Raw genomic sequence first — 6848 nt, 5'->3', positions numbered from 1 at the left:
CTTGCAGTCACTAGGTATAAGCATTTGTGAATTAAGCACAGAAATAAACTATTAAAGAAAATTTTACAAGAGTTACACTTCTCCAAGTGTCCTGATGCCATCCTTCTCTTTTCATACTTCAGTGTACATAGGTCTTTGACAATTATTTAATCATATTTATATTCTATAAAGGCCATTCTCAGGACATGAGTGGACTTAAGGGGGATCTGACAATGCAGCTGCATCCTGACTGCTGTTCTATGTGTTTTTTCACGTCGCCCCACAGAGGCAGCACTTGCTGGGCAGTACCTGGCTCCAGAGGAACATGGAAAGCCATGGGTCCAGGTACATCCCCAGACCGCACTTCCCTGCTGCAGTTATTTTCCAACTCCCAGCAGGGACCTAAGACCTGCTTCCCAGAGGTAAAAAGCAAATGTTTTGGCCCAGTGTATCTGAAGCACCACGAAAAAACAGAGATGCCACTTCTGTCTTTAAGGTTTCAACTTCAATTCATAGCCAGTCAGTCTGACATGGGGACATGGTGCCAGGGACAATTTCACCTGTCTTGCCTCCCCCTCTCTTGTGGCTCCATGCTGAATGTAGGAGTAATGGCCCCATGCCCACAGGGAAGAGGGGTATTGTCAGACTGTGATTTTTGGTGGTGCCGCAAACACAGGCCAATTAGCCTTGATGCTCAATCAGTTTTGTACTTTCCTTCCCCAAAATACACTCTGGTTTTGAAAGCTGTGAATGGAGAACAGTGCTAAGGGGAATAATAACATGTGTTGCAATGACTTAGTTCTCACCTCAGAGCAGTCTTGTCCTCACAGCTATTCACAGGAGACAGCAGAAGGGATTTGTCACATACAGGGGGGACTAATGTGCTACCCACCTTGCTGACACCTACAGTTTGGTGTGCAGCAGTCCTCCCCTCTGTGCCTAGATCACACCTCCGTGGCACCATGTCTCACAGACCAGTGATTCACATGTTCATTTTGCATGCAAATGGTAATACCTTAAGAAAAAACTCACAGGTCACCACCATTGATAACATTTTGGGAGACAAAGCAAGAGAAGTGGTTGTAAATGGCTGTATTATTTAGTTTCAATCCTTCAGTGATTTATTCCTCTGTCTCAAAGAACAAAAGAGGATGGTGCAGTGCTTGCTTTCTTCTCAAAGCAGGCTATGCAAAGCAATACAGCAAAGAGAAACCTCAATGTCAGGTCCCATCTGTGGGGAGGGAAGTAGTTGACTCAGATTCTCAAATTCCCTTTGGTGTTAAAGTGAGATAACACTTAAGGTCCATACACAAGCATCAACTTTAATTGAAACAAATATTCTGTAGGCACTTTCACAACTGTATGTATCGAAGCTATGCAGCTTTATGGGAAATCGAGGTCTTGTGTTACTTAACAATTTTAACCGTTATGAAGTAGCTTTAAGGTTACTTAGGAGAGAGAGAGAGATTGAGAGAGAGAGAGATTACCAGTCTTGGATTCACTGTTGGGCTTGCCAACACAGGTGTTTGGTCTGGAGAGTTACCTCTGGGCTCGTACATACCCATATTTACATCTCCAGTTCCTGGACTTATGGAACTTTCTCTCCCCCCATTTCCAGGAGTGGTTGAGACACTAGTCAATCAAGAGAAGTGACACCAGGCCCCTCTCTGTGTTTTACTGAGGTCCCACCTGTGAGGGTGTTGCCCAGACTCACATCATAGTCACTTGGGGCTTGTCTCTTACACTCAACCACATCTCAGTTGTTAGCTTTGGCACTGGAACCAATATACCTACATTAACATGTTGATTTCCTCAAATTTTTTGTCCTGCACCAGGCGATATCCCCACCATGACTATACTTCTGTTGGGCCCTGAGCTACATTGGAAAACTCCATGTTGCATTTTACAAGTAGCACATGCATTCCAGCTGCTCTGCATAGTATATGTAGCATGTGTCTTACGTAAACTGGCACTCAGTCCCCTATACAGAGCTGTCTGAGAGTTAGATCAGGAAGGCAATATAGGGTATTGTCATGGTTTGAGCTCAGAGGGCAAATGAGTACCACATAGCTGCTCACACCTCCCCTACCCCTCAGTGCTGGGAAGGAAAAGATAAAGCAAAAGGCTCAAGAATCAAGATAAGGACAGGGAGGGGTGACTCACCCATTATGGTCACAGGCAAAATACAGACTCATTAGGGGAAGGAAAAAGAACACAGACTTAATTCAGACACTAACAACAACAACACTTAACAGACAGAATAGGACAGTGAGAAGCATTACCACATCTTGAAAACACCTTCCCCCACCCCTCCCGTCCTCCCGGGCTCAGCTCTGCTCCCAATTTCTCTTCATCTTCCTGGCCAGAGGTGCAGGGGGCAGGGATTGGGAGGCACGGTCAGTCCTGCCACTTCTTCCTCCTCGGGCAGGGGGGAGGCACGACTCCTTGCATTCTTCAATTGTTCCAGGATGGTTCCCCTCTCATGGGAGACAGTTGCCCACCAACTTTCTCTGACATGAATCCCTCCCACAGGATGCAGTGTTACCCTGCATGCTCCAGCGTGGGTCACCCCCACATGTTGCAATCCTCCCAGAGCCAAACTACAACAGCGGGGGCCAAAGAGTCCTGGCCTTCTTCAGGTGCAATCATCTGCTCCAGTGTGGGCTCCTTCACAGGCTGCAGGCCAGCCTCTGCCCCACTGCAGACCTCCAGGGGTGGCAGGGAGGGGCCGCCCTGCCGTCTCACCACGGGATACAGGGGTCTCTGCTCCGGCACACCTCCCCCCTTCCTCCTCCTGTCTTCCGCTGACCTCAGTGTTTGCATAGGTGTCCTTCTCATAACTCCTCACAACTCCAACTCCCCCTCCCAGGTTCCCCTTCTTAAATACATTCTTGCAGAGGTGCAGCCACCATCACTGATTGGCTCAGCCTTGGCCAGAGGTGGGTCTGACTTGGAGCTGGTGGAGCTTTGAGAAGCTTCTCACAGGGGCCACCTCTGTACCCCCCTCCCCTGCTACCAAACCTTCCCACCACACAAACCCATCACAGGTATAAGATTAGGAAGGCTCCCAGGAAGAGAAGCTGGAGCAGACAGTAGGTGAGCAGATATTTAAGGCATCTGTGAGCAAATGCCAGCATGTGAGCTGACGCCCAATTATACAATAAACTGAAATACCTGTTGAAGCACAGCCTGAATCCTTGGTCTTCCCTGAGGTGCACTGACCACTGGGCAAGGAGGTGGTGATGGCAAACTCCTGTCCTCAACTGTCAGACTTACTTTAATAAAGCACCTTCCTGGCTGCTGGTGCTTGCCCACACCTCTGGCAGCCGCAGTGGTGGCACAGGTGCCAGCAGTGATGCTACACGCAGTTGCTGTCACTTGCTCTTACCCATTAATATTTATGCATTTTCATGTGAAGCAGAGGATCTTTGTGAGGCTGACAGAGACACCCACCCTGGAAATGTCTGTGCCCGAGGGCTGCAACAGCCTCTGCAGCCCTGGGAGACCCCTGCACCACATAAACTGGTCAGGGGATACAAACCTGCGCCTCGGGGCTGGGGCAAGGGCTCCAGGCACCGGCAGCACCTCCTCATCCTACCTGAGCCTGAGCAACATTTGCATATGCTGCATTGCAGAACATCCCTCCCTCCCTCAGGACAGCAAGCAGCACAGGTCTTGGATACACCCTCAGGCTGGGGACAATGCACCCGTGAGGTAGTTGCATATTTAGGCTAAATCTGCTGAAATGTGATTGCTCACTTTTGGTGACATTAGTAATCCACCCTTTGGTCTAAAACCCCAACCCTTTGTATGCAAGTCCACTGTGGGCAAGCCTGATGACAAAGTTTCTTCTTTAACTGGCAACTCTTTCTTGTCCTGTCAACAAAACTCTGGGAGATTAATGCATTAGTTGTTGTGTAAGTGGACAGACTTGGTGCAGATTGGTGTTAAAATTGCAAGAGAAGTTACAAGCTGGCTGGAGATGTGATTCTACAGGAACTGAAAAATTTTGGCAGGTTTGCTGAACCTCTGCAAGCTGTGAACTTTCCTTGTCCTTTGGCACTTAATTCACAGCCAACAGCAGAAAGAGTCTGCAGCCCACGTGCGGACACAGACCAAGACAGAGAAGTCTGGTCTTGGGAAGTACCTAATTTCTCAAGAGGGAATAAGCATCTCTGCCTATTCACCCTGGAGTTTAAGGATGACATTTTGTTTCCAGTGAAGTCAGCTGAGCCAGGATTTTACCCCCAATATCCATAACAATATTTGGCTCCCTAATTTTCTCTAGTTGTATTATGAAAACATGGAAATAAGAAGGATGTTATAATCAGTTTGTTTATTATTTGTAAAAAACTTGTACAAATCATACTAATTTTATAGGCTATTACATTATTCACTTGTACACATGTATGTCCGTATGTATGTATGTATGTGTATATAATGCTTAAATCAACAGTTATTGTCTTTTCAGTAACAATAGCCTGGCATTTTGGGAGTGGCTGCACTAGGTTGCATAACAGATCTTGAGCAGTAAAACTTTTAAATTTAACATGGCAGAATTTAAATGTAACAAAAGCAACTGCCAGAGTAAAATTCTCTGCCAAAACAACATTTGCAATTTACAAAGTAATCTCAGATTCATCAGTACAGTTGTTTTAAGTCAACAGTTGGCTAAGCTGTAGATAAAAAATGCATCAAAAATTAACTTACCATTAAAAATTATCTCATGTTACTTTAACTGTGCTACTATTAGGTAGAGCCAGTCGTGTTCACATTGCTAGCCATGCTGGGGTTGAACTGTGTTCTGCCACGCTGTGATCCTCTACCAGAGATGTTGGGCATGCGCTGTGACTTTGCTTACAATCAATTGGTTTGACTAATCTTTTGCTCCTTTGAACTTCAGATTGTTCCCTTGTGACACCAAAAGCCTCTGCTGTCCAACAGGCTATACCCATTCTGGTATATTATAGACATGAAGCTCTCAGAATAAGCTGCTCACAGTCTCTTTGCTGCCCTTTTTTAACCCCATACATGTTATCCCCATTATTTTCCTTTCTTTGCTCCCAGACCAGGGAAAAGACGGGTCCGACAGTGGTGATAAAGATATACAGAATTTTAGCTATTGAATTCACAAGATTTCCACAGTGGGTGGAATAAAAAATACATAACATCCTCTGCTTTCCAAATATAGAACAGACATTTCACCTACAATGAAACCTACCAGGCTAGTCATGATACTTGGGAATATGCATATTTAATTCCCAGGCATTTGCACAGACCCTTCTGCTAATTCACTGCAGAGAAAAACTACGGAGCTTATCGGCTGGGGAGCATTCTGGGCTGATGGAAAGCTCAAAAGGCTCCAGGGGGCCCAAAATGGTTGGAAGCAAACATCTATGGGGCAAAGTTACTTCTCCTCAAATACATGTCAGTGGAAGGTGGGGGGGGAGGACCGTGGGTAATCAGAGAAATACTCAATTTACCCTAATCACCAGTCAGCATGAGCACAGAGAGCAAACAAAACAGAGTACAAAGGCTAGGCAACAGTCTGGATTGCAACATGCTGTGTGCTGCACCTCCTGCAGAAGCTGCTGAGTGGCTGGGAGCACGCCGGTAGTATTTCAGTCCTTGGCTTCAAATGCAAGTGCTATAAGTGTCCCTACATTTTAGTCATCTGCAGCTGTAACTGTCACTGGAAGTCTGCAGGGGCACCAAGCAATTCAGACTAGCCCTGACCTTTTATATTGCCATTTATATCCAGAAACCATTCTGTCCGTAGCAAAGAATCCCAGTTCCCAGATGTTTCTGACCACGTGGGTGTGCGTGTGGGTACGCATGCATGCAGACAAATGCGTATGTGCTTTGGAGAGTTCTGCTCTCCTCTTCTGCCTTCTAACCATTTCCATAAGCAGTTGGTCAGAGGCAAGCGTGTGGCCTCCTAGCAAAAAGATCTCTGCAAGTAGCTTCCTATGAATTCATAAATAGGGACTCTTCCATTAATCTGCCTCTGACTGCTAAATCTAGCTTGACTCTGAAGAAAGAGAGGGCATGGACTAACAGGAAAACTGTTTCCAAGCCTGGTTTAATTCTAAGTTAGGAGGCAGAAGTTTAGGTTTTGTGTTTTGTTTTATGGTGTTTTTTTTTTTTTCTTTTTTTTTAAAATGACATAAGGCTCAGCTACTGAGTTTCTCAGTTCCCTTGTGCAGGGGTGTCTCTGTCTGTCTGCTGGTTTTCTGATAAGAAGGCTGGTGTAATTTCAGTAATGTCTCTTCTCCCTGTGGAGCTGTGTCAGTCACAGCTATCCCCTGGGCATTGCCCTGCATCCTCCCCTCCAGATGCCTGACCTGCCTGAGGAAACCCCACAAGCACTTGCCTTTAACAGTGGGGTTTCGCATTTATGAGTAAGTCTGCAAGACACCCATGTAACCAAGTCCCTCCTTATCTAGGCTGCCTGTTCCACTATTGCAGCCTATCAGCATCTACTCCATTTTCTTCTGCAGGCTGGATTACGAAAATACACTTTACTGGGGCTTCTCACAAGCATGCCTCAGGAGGTTCAGTTAGAGCAGACTGGAGCTGTTTGCTTGGCTTTTAATGCTAACTACACTGTGCTTATTAAAACTGTTCTCCACAGATTGCCTTATCTTATTTAAGATTTATAAATCTCTTGGATTTATGCCACTAATACCTCTGGTACTCAGGCACTGTCCTTTCATTGGGTAGCCCCCAACTCTGGCCATCAGCTAGAGAGCATAGGCAAACATCCCCAGTACAGAAATCTGAGAAGTTGCCTTATCTGTTTTGGCGGGTTTTGCCTTTTTTTTCCCCTTTTAGTGGTTATGTCAAATGAGATTGATGGTTTTCTGAGA

This window comes from Tyto alba, unplaced genomic scaffold (assembly GCF_018691265.1).
Source record: "Tyto alba isolate M040663 unplaced genomic scaffold, T.alba_DEE_v4.0 Super-Scaffold_13, whole genome shotgun sequence".
NCBI classification, from domain to species: domain Eukaryota; kingdom Metazoa; phylum Chordata; class Aves; order Strigiformes; family Tytonidae; genus Tyto; species Tyto alba.
This window is presented reverse-complemented; position numbering follows the sequence as displayed.